This window comes from Rhagoletis pomonella, unplaced genomic scaffold (genome assembly GCF_013731165.1).
Source record: "Rhagoletis pomonella isolate Grant_MI unplaced genomic scaffold, Rhpom_1.0 Rhpom_scaffold_00007, whole genome shotgun sequence".
NCBI lineage: Eukaryota > Metazoa > Arthropoda > Insecta > Diptera > Tephritidae > Rhagoletis > Rhagoletis pomonella.
The window spans coordinates 31,449,164-31,461,498 of NW_023458561.1; the positions used below are offsets into that span (position 1 = coordinate 31,449,164).

At 34.1% G+C, this 12,335-nt stretch overlaps 1 protein-coding gene across 1 annotated transcript in view; it reads right to left on the reverse strand.

Annotated features, from left to right (window-relative positions):
• The window catches only part of LOC118742600, a 110,577-nt gene that overhangs the window by 52,913 nt on the left and 45,329 nt on the right, over positions 1-12,335 (reverse strand). The window lies entirely within an intron of this gene.

The following is a 12,335-nucleotide window of genomic DNA, read 5'->3' on the forward strand; positions in this document are numbered from 1 at the left end:
TTACCGCGGCAGCTTGATTATTTAAAAAAAAAACTGAAATCACATATTAAAACAAATAACTTTAATATTTTTTTCATGCCTACAGTCATTCAAAAGATTTTTCAAAAATTCGAAGTTGGCAAGCCTTACTACCGAACAGTGGCACATGTCTCAGTTGCAATAGTGTCTTTTTGGATGGTTCTACTTAGTGCTTATGTATTGTGAATATTGCCATGAGTCAAAAACCGCCCACCGGTTAGTGATGAGAGTTCCATTTTAACAAATTCCTACTAAATACTAATTATTAAAGCAAACATACAAATTGATTATCATCAATTGCAATTTACAATTTCAGAATTGTTGCTAAAATGTAGTTATTGGCGTTACTACGCCGGAATCTTACTGAAGATTTGATATCTAATTAATCTTTGCTGTAAAATGGATGCCTCTGTAATTGAAAATGTAGTTCAATGTAGTCCAATTAGTTAAACCACATCATAACATTTGCGAGGAAGGCAACCAGTTCATTAGTAACTCTGGTAATGTTGCATACATGCGAGTCATGAATAAATGTACATATCGCACACGTTCTTCCAAAGTGGCACAACTCAAAATTACACGTTTGTCAGAAACGGCGAAAAACTATTTATTAGCACAATGCTAATTATATGGGCATGGGAGACTTTGCCTGAGATTAAAAAACAAAAAAAAAATATAACAAAAATGAAAGCTCTGTACAAATTTTTAGCGCATAACTTCAAAAATCCAAAGTTTTGAATTGTATCACTTTTAAAGATCGCGTCCGATTGAATGGTGAGTTCGACACTCATAATATTAATATTAAGGGCTCATATTTTCTGAGACTTATTTTGGCAGCTAAACGAAACTTTTGAGCATGGTTCCGAGGAAAAAAAAATAAAAATTAAATAAAATTATGATGTTCTTTTTTTTTGCAGTGCTTTACTTTTATATAATTATGCCTTATTTGCTTGTATGCCCTTTGTTTGCGATGTAAATTTTTAGGTCAAAGTATTTCTTAAATTGTTGTTCAAGACCTTCATTCACTTTCATTCCTCACTTTCGCTCAAGTGTTTGTTCTCCTATCCCTTTAGCAAAACTGTTTGCCTCTCCGAATATCTTGTAAGTATTTACGTATTTACGTATACAATGTTGTGAATTATGCAAATTTGAGTGCATGTTTTGCATAATTCAAATGAAAATGGCATGCTTATCTCCGCTAAGGCAACATTTGATGCAGAAGGGTGAATTTCTTGGATATTTTGTTTTTGTACTTATGCATCTGCATTTTAAATATGTGGTTTTTCTTAATGCAAAAAGGTAAATCATTTCAGTATACAATTTAAATGAATTATGTGGAATTTTAGAATTTTACATTTCTTCACAAAATGTCGGATGCTTTTGAGTGCGCTAGAAATTCATTAAGGGTTTTTAGTGCATTTGTCGCGTTGAATAAATCAATTTGAATATATACATTAGAAATTAGGCGGATGTAACTGACCGCATAAGAGGGCTTGAAATTTAAATTACAAGCTGTAATAATATTAAATGTAAACTTCGATTTAACTCATTTAAGTGTCATTGATCTGTAATAATTATATGCAATTAATAATAGCGAACATACTGCGAAGAAAATGAGAGAGCTGCCACTTTTTGTTCCAAAGTTATTAACCCAAAATTGATGCGTGGGTTTCACAGGCAACGAAAATACTTAGTAGTTAGAAAAGTTAAGAGTTGCATATGTGTGGAGGCTTTATGTATACATATATCCTTGTAGAACACGAAACGCAAAGTGCAAATTTGGTTTGCTCGAAATATTTCTTCACTAATAATAGCTAACTCACCATTTTCTCCATCAACGCTTGTGCATTTAAGTACGAACCACTGTATTATATCTGCAAGCTATCCACAATATCCAATCAATGCTTTCTTTAATCAAGCTTCGACTAACATTGCGTAGGAGGATATGATTTCAGCTTTCAATTACAAAATTGCATTCGAATCATGCAAGAGGGGAGTAAAAAGCAAAGTGTTCGAGAAAGAAATTTGAGTGAATCATAGAGATGTAATAACAAAAATAACCAAGAAAAATAAAAATGCACACACATTTACCAATAAAGACTTCGAATTGCTACAAGAAGCGAGCGCCAGAGAAGTAAATATAATTGAATTTCAGCAAATGAATGAAGGTTGAAAAACAAATGGCTGCCTGAGTGCCAGCTTGTGTCTGTCTGTCTTGTTGGTGTGCATGTACAAAAATTTATAAAATCCCATTTTGCAAGTATTGCGTCGATAAACACATATATTTATATGCGTACCACCAACGCCACTGCAACCGCCAGTTTGGCCAGCGTGACTGCAACCGGAACATAAAGACTATTAAAACTTTCTTACCAAGATAATAAACAACACTAACAACATAGTGTGCACTACTTGACGCTGTAGTTGCAGATGTCCGGGTCTCCACAAGTTAGCGCCACTGTGGATAACCACACCAGCAGCAACTTTTAGCTGCCACTAAACTATGTATCGCTCGTACATATCGCTGCACTGAAAGTATTCAAGCGAAAGAATCTGTTTGAAATGCAATGATTCAACTGAATGCATTCTCTGCTCAGATACGATTCAACACGATTCGATATGGCTCGACTTCGCGGACGTTTGCTTGAATGCACTTTCAATCGTTGTTGATCTCAAAGTAATTGCAGATTCACAAACTGGCTGCCGCAGCGCTAGGATTAAAGCACTGAAACTTCACTGATGAGTAAGAGAAAGTTGAAGGATATCGATTGCTTATTATTGCAAGCAATTTCGATTTATTCGAACTTTTCTTTTTTTGTACTTATGTATAACTTTTGTTGTCGCAAAGCGAAAAGTGAGTGGCAAAAAGATAGGAATTGGTATGTACGTAGAGACTTATTTTAAATTTCGTTTATATAAGACAATCCTTCGCACCTATAATCATACTGCTTTCAAACCGATACCGTTGTCATTAAAATAGGGCCGTTATAAAACAAAATCGGCGTGCATTTGAAAACGTCAAAATACAAAGCAACAGTCTTTTCTATTTCTAAACCTCTGCAGATTGTAATGCCAAATGTGCGCAACCACGAATAAGTGACTAAAATTTCGCGTTGATTTTTAATAATATATATAATAACAAGTAATTTTTAGCAAAAAAAAAACCACTTCAATTCTCATATAAAAAAAATATATTTATCTCATGATCCACTGATCGGATCTTAACCAGATTAGTATGGGACCACCTCCAAAGTTATGCGGTAACATACATAAAAAGTTAAAATAACAATAAAAAATAAAAAATAAAAAAAATATTCCAACGAACTGATACCTCCTCCTTTTTTGGAAGTCAGTTAAAAATATACTCTACACAATACAAAGAGAACGCTTTTATTTCCCATTTAGCACGCAGATGTGCTCGAAATATTCGCGAAAAAAAAATTTAAAAAAAAAAATCTATGCGATCTCTTAGCCACTTGCAACTTGCACTTTATGCACTAAAATTTAATAATCTATAAAAAATTTTTCTAAAAACTAAAAAAAAATCTAATTTTGGTGAAACTTTTTTTATAACATTTCAAATTTTTCTTGTGAATTTTTTGAAAATGCCCCAGTGAATTATGAGCCGTAAATTCCAGTTTTGAACCACTGTGCAATGTGGGTTTGGTTAAATTCCTTTTGGTGAATGGGGCGATGGCAAGCTTCAGATCAATCAAATTTAAAGCTGCCTGTGACATGAAGACCAAGCTACTAGTAGTGTTTTAAAATTTCGAAAATGCAACAACGTCTGAGCTTTAGAAATTAGGTGTAGCTGCTATTTCGGAAATTAAACATCTTTTTATCCAGCTAAGTTCTATGCTTCAAAGAAATCCACATAAGTCTAAGGTTTGTTTTCTTTTGAATTTGTTATTCGCCGAATTTTAGAGGATCACTAAATGTTGCTCATACGCACTGTACGCCAAAAAAAATCATTCAACATAAATACCACTTGAAATAACACGGTTTTCACGTAATTGTATTATTCTACGAGTATTATGGCTTACTCCTTATTTTCTTTATACCTAAGAGGCATGCTTTATGCGCCCTTTGTCTGGGAATTTATTTACGGGATTATATTTGTATTGAAAGGTTGCGCACCTTTGAATACCAATTTAAACACCTCGCTTCAAGAGCAACCCAATTTCAATGCCCAGCATGAAATCCTATACCTTTTTTTCTCAATTCGGCGCTCTTATTTGGAATTTTATCTTTTCTATTTACTATATGCTTCCAAAGCTTAGCTATAGCCAAAGGCAAAAGGAATCGCATGCGGTTTCTAGAAATGGGCAACCTGCCATCCATGTAAACGCTGAGTTTAATTATGCACCTTATTCACTAACAATTCGCCAGTGATTTTCCTTTTTTTTCTTAAATATTTTTTCATCTTCTTCGTGCTTTGCATGCTCTTCACCTTTTTGTTTGTCTTCTTCTTTTCTACTTTTGTAGCAAATGAAAGGATTTGTTGGTGAACTATTGCCTTGTGCACAAAGCATACCAACTATGCTTTGCATGTCTTTCATCTTTTCAAATAACTCGAATTAAATGAAGTTGAGTATATAAGAAAAAAAAAATAATTAAGAAGAAGAAGGAAAAAAGGAATGCGGGCGTTGAAATGTAGAGAATATAATGGTAGTTGTTACACAGTAGCTGAGCGGGTAAATCGGTGTAGATGCCTTGGTCGGTGGCCACCTGAGGTTTACCTAAGCCATTTTTCATTTTCTTTCTTCTATTGCGAAAGGTGTTAGGACACCAATGTATCCCGAAGCCGGCACTTATTTCGTCTGTGTGTCTGCGTGTTTGTGTGGAAGTAGAAGTGAATAAATACAGTTATTTTCTTTGAACTGATTATATGTTAGCAATGTTGGTATTAGCGAAAAGGAAAAATGGAAACCTGAAATCATTTTTGTTGGCAGTACAAATAATAAATTTCAAGCGAATAATTCGTGCACGACTATTTTGAAAGAGTGGAAAATTGAAGACTTACAACTGCACATCACAGTTAAATATAACCTCTTTTTACTCATATTAAACATTTCGAATGAAATTATTTGCGGCTGCTGCACTGTGGGACGACTCCAAATAAGCTGCAGCCAAAAGTAGTAACCGTGCCTCAAGTTCGCTAAAATTTCGTATATGCGCTATTCTGCACTTAGGTATGAAGAAATGTGGAAAATGCTAAAATTCGATGCGCAGCCACGCTTCTTGTAAGCGGAAATGGTAAATGTTATCCGATTTTGATGAAATTCAGAGTACACGCCAGCTTTAACGAGAGGGGAATAAGTCTTAAAAAACGAAAAAACTGGTTTACATCATCGTTCACTAATTCTAGAAAAATAGGCGCAAATTAAAACAAAACATTATTTTGCTATATATATCTCATCTTAAATTTTCGATAACTAATTAGAAAAAATTGTTGACTCTCACAAAATAAAACATTTCGTCATAAAATAAAGTAAATGCGCCTGGGCCATACTGGAGAAGTGAAGCTTACGTTACATATCTAGTTTGTCTCATAGCCTATATACATACATACATACATACATACGTTTTTGCTTAAGGTTATATTTTTTGTAATTTTCTATTTGTAGGGATCTACCCCTGCTTCTTCTAATTACATCAAAGTATGTTATTCCGGTTTCCTTTACCTTCATTTTTATCTTTATACTCTGTGGATAAATAAATCGAAAGTAACATTCAACAAAATATCGATAAAAAAACCAATAAAAATATCGATAACAAAATCAATGACAAATTCGATAAAAATTTCGATAGAAAAATCGATAATAATATTGGTAGCAAAATCGATTAGAAAATCGATATATATATATCGATAACAAAATCGATGAAAATATCGATAACAAAATCGATAGCAAAAATTGTTTAGAAAATCGATAAAAATATCGATAACAAAAATAGTTTAGAAAATCGCTAACAAACTTAATAACAATTACTATAACAAGATCGATAAATAATTGATAACAAAATCGATTACAAAATCGATTTCCGTTGAATTTGCCAATTTACTCGCAACCAACCAACCGCCGCTAAAGAAGTTTCACTTCAAAAATATTTTAAAAATTGTTCTAGAAAAACTCCCGCTGTTTTCAAACATTATGATGGTATGAGTTTAAATCCCTAGTTTACTGGTCTTCACTTTACAAATCAGCTTCAAAAAGTTCAACTGTTAATAGCTAAGTTAGCTAGAGAACAATCTTGAGCATCTTATATATAGAAATATTAAGACCGATTCTTTGGCGCGACATTGGAGAAGAACATGATTAGTCAGAATCACGAAAAAATCCAAATTTGGACAGAACATATCTCCGAAGAAAAAAATCCCTCGGATAGGTATAAGCTAACACCTATGTATATGTATAGAACCCATAATAAATTTTAAAGGAATCGGAGACATGACATATATTTTTTTTAGGACTTAAAAAAGAATGCCTCATATATTAGATAGAAGATAGTAAGCAATTTAAAGTTTTAAAATTTTTGAAAATTTCCTTTTTTAATACAAATCGTACAAAATTTATTTACCGTAGCCACATTCAAATGCTATTTCTCGCAGCAAATGCGTGCTTGAAAAAATTTATTATTCTTTCTATAAATTTTTTAGCCTGTACTCAACCGCTTTCCGCTTCAGCTAAACACTTTTCTTACACCAGCGCCTCGGCGTATAAAAATCACTTTATTTTAGTGAAATAAAATTCAAAAAGCATTCACGCTAATGCAAATTGACATAAAATTCTGTGAGTGAAATTCAGCAGCCATAAAGTATGAACTAAAAGAAACTGGCGAATTGACAAAATTGGCAAATTGAAAAATATTTAAAAATGATCAAAGTCTGAGTGCGCGAAAATTCGAGGAAACTGCGCATTTGTAAATTGCTGCATGTAAATAGTATTTGAAACCAAATTCGACAACCTTTTGGCAGACAGAAAAATAAAACAGAACGTCACAGCTTCAGCTAACACAAGGCGATAGCTGTTTCGTGTTGCTTTTTGTTGGCTGCTACTGTCTGCTGATTGCCCCCTCTTCTACCCCGCTAATAATTTCCGCTTCGCAGAAATGCTCCGAGTTCCAACATCTGCTGAGACCATTTTGGCTATGTCGTAATTGCTTTTGCATTTTACGCTACGATTTCGCGAAATTTATTCAACTTTCTTGTGGTCTTATTTGCATTCACTCTGAACTGCATCTAAATTTGCAGCTGTGTGTGATTGAATATGTTTGAAAGTTACCAATTTTGATGTGTACATCTTTATTCGAGCTGACCTAAGAAAGATTCGCTTTGCAAGGCCATAGCGGTATTTCCTTAAAAGATTCTGCCAGGACTTGATTGGGGATGTGTGTTTATCAATTGCTGCCTGAATAAATATCCATCCATAACGCGATAAGCGCCACAAATTTGATTATCTTCGCCGTAATAAAAGTTTATAGCAGCAAAGCGAAAGCAATGACTTGTAATAGTTTACCAAATTGATTTATTGCAAACAATTCGTTAAGTTAGCTTAGCATGTTGTATACATAATGGCGTATCCTTTCTTAGTATACAAAAATAAAAGGTATACAAATTCTTAATCTAACTCCCTTTAAAATATGCGACATTTTTATAAACTATGAAAAAGGAAGTTTTAGGACGAAATATCTGGTTGCCTGTGGGCTATAAGGATAGTAAGGATGTTGATTGTTTTCCCTATTCTGCTTCACTTTGTAAGCCTGTTACTTTGCGTTAGCGTTAACCCTTGTGTTGGTAAACAAAAAACTCACAGGAACTTCCACCCGGGCATCCAGGTAATCGTCTACGTCCGTCGTAGCTAATCTTATATATAAAAATAAGTGCACGTTTTTTGGTGTGACCTCATAACTTGAGAACGGCTTCACCGAATTCAACCAAATTTATGTGGCATATTCGATCTATCATGCAGATGGTTTATCCGAAGTTTGTCAGAATTCGGAAAAGGGGGCGTGGCACCACCCATACTAACTAAAATATAAAAATAAGTGAACGTTTTTGGTGTGACCATATAACTTGCGGACGGCTTCACCAAATTCAACCAAATTTGTGCGGCATATTCGGGCTATCATGCAGATGGTTTGTGTGAAGTTTGCTTGAATTCGGAAAAGGGGGCGTGGCGCCTCTATTTTATATATAAAAATTAGTGAGTTAGCTTATAACTTGAGAACGGCTTCACCGACTTCAACCAAATTTATATAGCATATGCTAACACCAGGCGCCTAAATACATGCTATGTACTGCTGCATGTGCAAAAATTTCCTTTATGCAATTTAGGAAATTTTTGCACATGCACTTCTCAACTGCCATGTAATTGAACTTTCTTAAGTTCTAATTAGATGGCACTTCAAAGTATGCTCTGCCTAGTCGGATGCATCCTCCGGACACTGCTTCCGGAGCATTTTGCGGACTCTGCATGACTTACAACCATGCAGAGGTGGCAAACGAACTTTGCCATTGGCCACAGTGCCTACCCACCATTTTTGAACCAATAAATATTTTTTTTTTATATAAATACATACATGCAAACATACCGGTCTCCCCTCTCACTGAGTTATTCAGCATATTCGGGCCATCATGCTGATATTTTATGTGGAGTTTGCCCAAATTTGGAAAAGGGGGCGTGGCATATGTATCTTATGTATAAAAATAAGTACACGTTTTTGGTGTGAGATTATAACTTGAGAACGGCTTCACCGAACTCAACCAAATTTATACAGCAAATTCAATCTATCATGCAGATGGTTTTTGTGAAGTTTGCCCAAATTCGTAAAAGGGGGTGTGGCACCTCCCATACTAACTAAAATTTTTATATTGTATATCTCTTGAAATATTTGTGGTAGAGTACTGGAAATCGGTATAGAGGTATATCAAATAATTTCATATTCATGGAGAAAAATGGGCGGTATTGGAAAAGAGGGCGTGGCACCTCCTATCTTACATATAAAAAATGAGTGCAAGATTTCAACCAAATTTATACGGCGTAGTCGGGTTTTTATGAAGATGGTTTGTCTTAAGTTTCCCCGAATTCGGAAAAGGAGGTGGCACCACTCATACTAACAAAAATTTTCTTCTGGTATATTTGAAATATTTGTGGTAGATTACTGGAAATTGGTATAGAGACATATGAAATAACTCCATACTCATCGAGAAAAATGAGAGGTATTGGAAAAGGGGGCGTGGCACCTCCCATCTTAAATAAAAAAAATAAGTCCACGAATTCTACCAAATTTAAACGGTATATGCAGATGGGTTATGTAAAGTGTGCCCGAATTCGGTCCAGCGGTTCAAGATATATAACAGTTTATGTCTGTTACATGAACCACGTATATGGTACAACAGCAGATACATGAAAAATCGAAAACATAGTGAAAAATTGCTGCTTTGATGTGCTGTGTTTATTTTTTCTTCGGATAAATTAAGTCAAGTATAAAAATGGCTGCAATATAGTTGAAAAAAAAAAATTTCAAATAGAAAAATTCCAGGATTTTTCATTCATTTTTCAATATTTGGTGTAGAGAAGCACACCGGGGTACCGCTAGTAAAATATATAATCATTCATCAAGATGTTATTAGTGACCTTAGAAGTTTTAAAGGAAGTCGCCGTGCATTTCTAGTTTCTAGTAATGCCAGATATGTTGAACATAAAAGGGAAGCAGAAGGGTAGATATTTTTTTTATTTTATAACTGAAGAATATTCCAGGTAACTTTTGAAATACGTACACACGTAGACACAAGCTTGCCTTTATACATATGTACATATTGGGATCAATAAATCTGTATAGACAGTTTTTAATGCTCGCTCGAAGAATCAAGTCTGCTGAGAGAGTATTACTTAGTGAAGTGTACATGGAATTTGTGAATTATATTTGTGTAAATTAGATAGGAAGAAAAATAGTAAAACTGCGTTTTTAGTTTTCTCTCTGACGTCAGGTTCGTCTTTTATAGGGCTTTGAAATTTCAAAGAGATTATTGATTCTTGAAATTATTAAAAAAAAAAAAAATCAGTGCAATGTAGAATAACAATATGGGTATCAAATAAAAAAGAAAACTCTGTTTAAAATTATAAAAAAAATGATGCATAAGAACGAATGTGTATTGAAAATGTCTTTTTAAAATTTTATCCTTGAATATCCTTGAGATATCATATATTTACCATTGAAAAAATTATATGTTATGGACACATACACATGCCTACATCATAGAAATTCGTCATTCTAGCTTTATTAGCCTAAAAAAAAATAAAATTAATTAAAAGAACCATTCCAATACCTGTTCGTCCTTGTGGACCAATGAAGATGGCATTAATGACGAAGCCGAATTTGATGGCAGAACTCAATAAGACGTTGATGACGACGCTGAGGAGGAGACTGACAACGAGTAGCTTGTCGATGTTTCCCCCAGCACTACTACAACTTTTGTGACACGGCTGAATTATTTTAAAACATTGCTGAAAAGCACACGCAGAAATATTCTCAATGGAAGACTTACGTCCAAAAGATTCACCTATGTTTTACTATAAAACTTAAACGTTTTTGTTTTTTTTTTTTTGTTTCTTAAGCTAAAAATGACCTGACCAACCATTTATGATGAAACTCAATTTTGTTTCCCCATTTTACTATGTATACTAAAGAAGAAAGAACTAAATCATTTGGTTTTGTAATCTCCGAACGCTCGTGCGGTATGCAGATTTCTTTCTCCGCCTGTCGTAATTTAAACGTTTTAAACCCTTTATTATGCTATTAATCACCAAAAATTGCTGCACACTACAAACTGCAATTTGTATTCGTACACACTTTACATCAGCATTGTTTGCTATTGTCGCTTGCGATAGAATTCTACAAATTCGCTATTTACAGCAAAAGCGCAGCTATTGTCGACTGACTGCCGGTGACAAGTGCAAATGGCAATGAAGTAACAATTACATACCAACTACATTCGCTGCATTCAAGCCAAAGCGATTGCAAATGTTTAGTTACATTTTGTTTCATACATATATATATAGGTATGTACTTGAAATTGTAATATAACAGTACAATAGCAATTGCTGAAAGCTTGTCGGAAAATCTGCGAGAGAAAAGCTACAGAGTATTTATAAAACTTAACTCTAATACCAGTTCCTCATTTGCGAATTTTTCCGAACTATATTAAGCCGAGGATGCCTTCAACGTGAAACCTTCGAATGTACTTCTGCCATGAAGAAGCTTCTCATAAAAAACCGTCTGTCAATCGAGGCAGACGTTAGCTGGTGGTTCTTCAATTTTTGCGATAACTCACTTATAACTAAAATTCTTGTATATAGATCTTCTTCGTCTTCGAGATTCGACAAAATTCATATGGGATGCAGACGCTATCACCGCACACAAGGAGTGAGCAATAAGCTAAAGATCCTCTTTTGAAGAGTAATGCAATGCTGTCGAAATCCTGGATCCAACTACTTGGCCAGTAAAAATTCAGAGAAAACCCGAATCGTGTTCACTCTAAGGGCTTTATGATTATTTTAGGAGATAGGGATACGGCTGATGGTTGGTTACACATTCCTGACCTTTGGTAGGCAGAGCACTAATAGAACCACTGTTTCTAGTTACAACTTATGTGTTACTAAAACTGTGCTGATCTTCAAGGTGCCCGGTCCATATCGTATCACAGTTGTTGTACTCAAAGAGAATTTGGAGCTTCTATTGGCGCTTTTGAAAAAGATTTTCACATTGTCGCTCGCACTTGATTATGCATATGTATGTACACTAGGGTGGTCCAGAAATACATGCGGGAGAAAAAAGTTTACAATGTTAAGCTCTCATCCCCTGGGATTTTTCTAAATGGAAAAAAGAATAATCGTACTTTTTGTTAAAAAAAAAAACAAAAAAAATTCATTTAAAACTGCCTCAAATCCCATGAAGTTGTCCATGTATATGGGGAAAAAATACGTTTTCGCAGAAATGGTATAAAATTATTGAACATTTTTATTTTTTTTTATTTGTTTATTAAACCATTTAAAAAAAAAAACAAGCATTTATGGGCCCACTAAATACCCAACAAATGCAAAGGCGGAAGTCATAAAAATCGTTAGTATTAAAAAATGATGAAATAAATCATCGGTTACTATTACTGGAAGTCTCTTGAAGAGAAACAGAGTTTTCGGATCAAAAAATGTAAATTTTTAAGATTTTTGTCCTATTTCTACGAAAAAGTGTTTCCTATATAAAATATACATATGAAAAACTTCATGGACTTTGAAGCAGTTCTAAATATGTCTTTT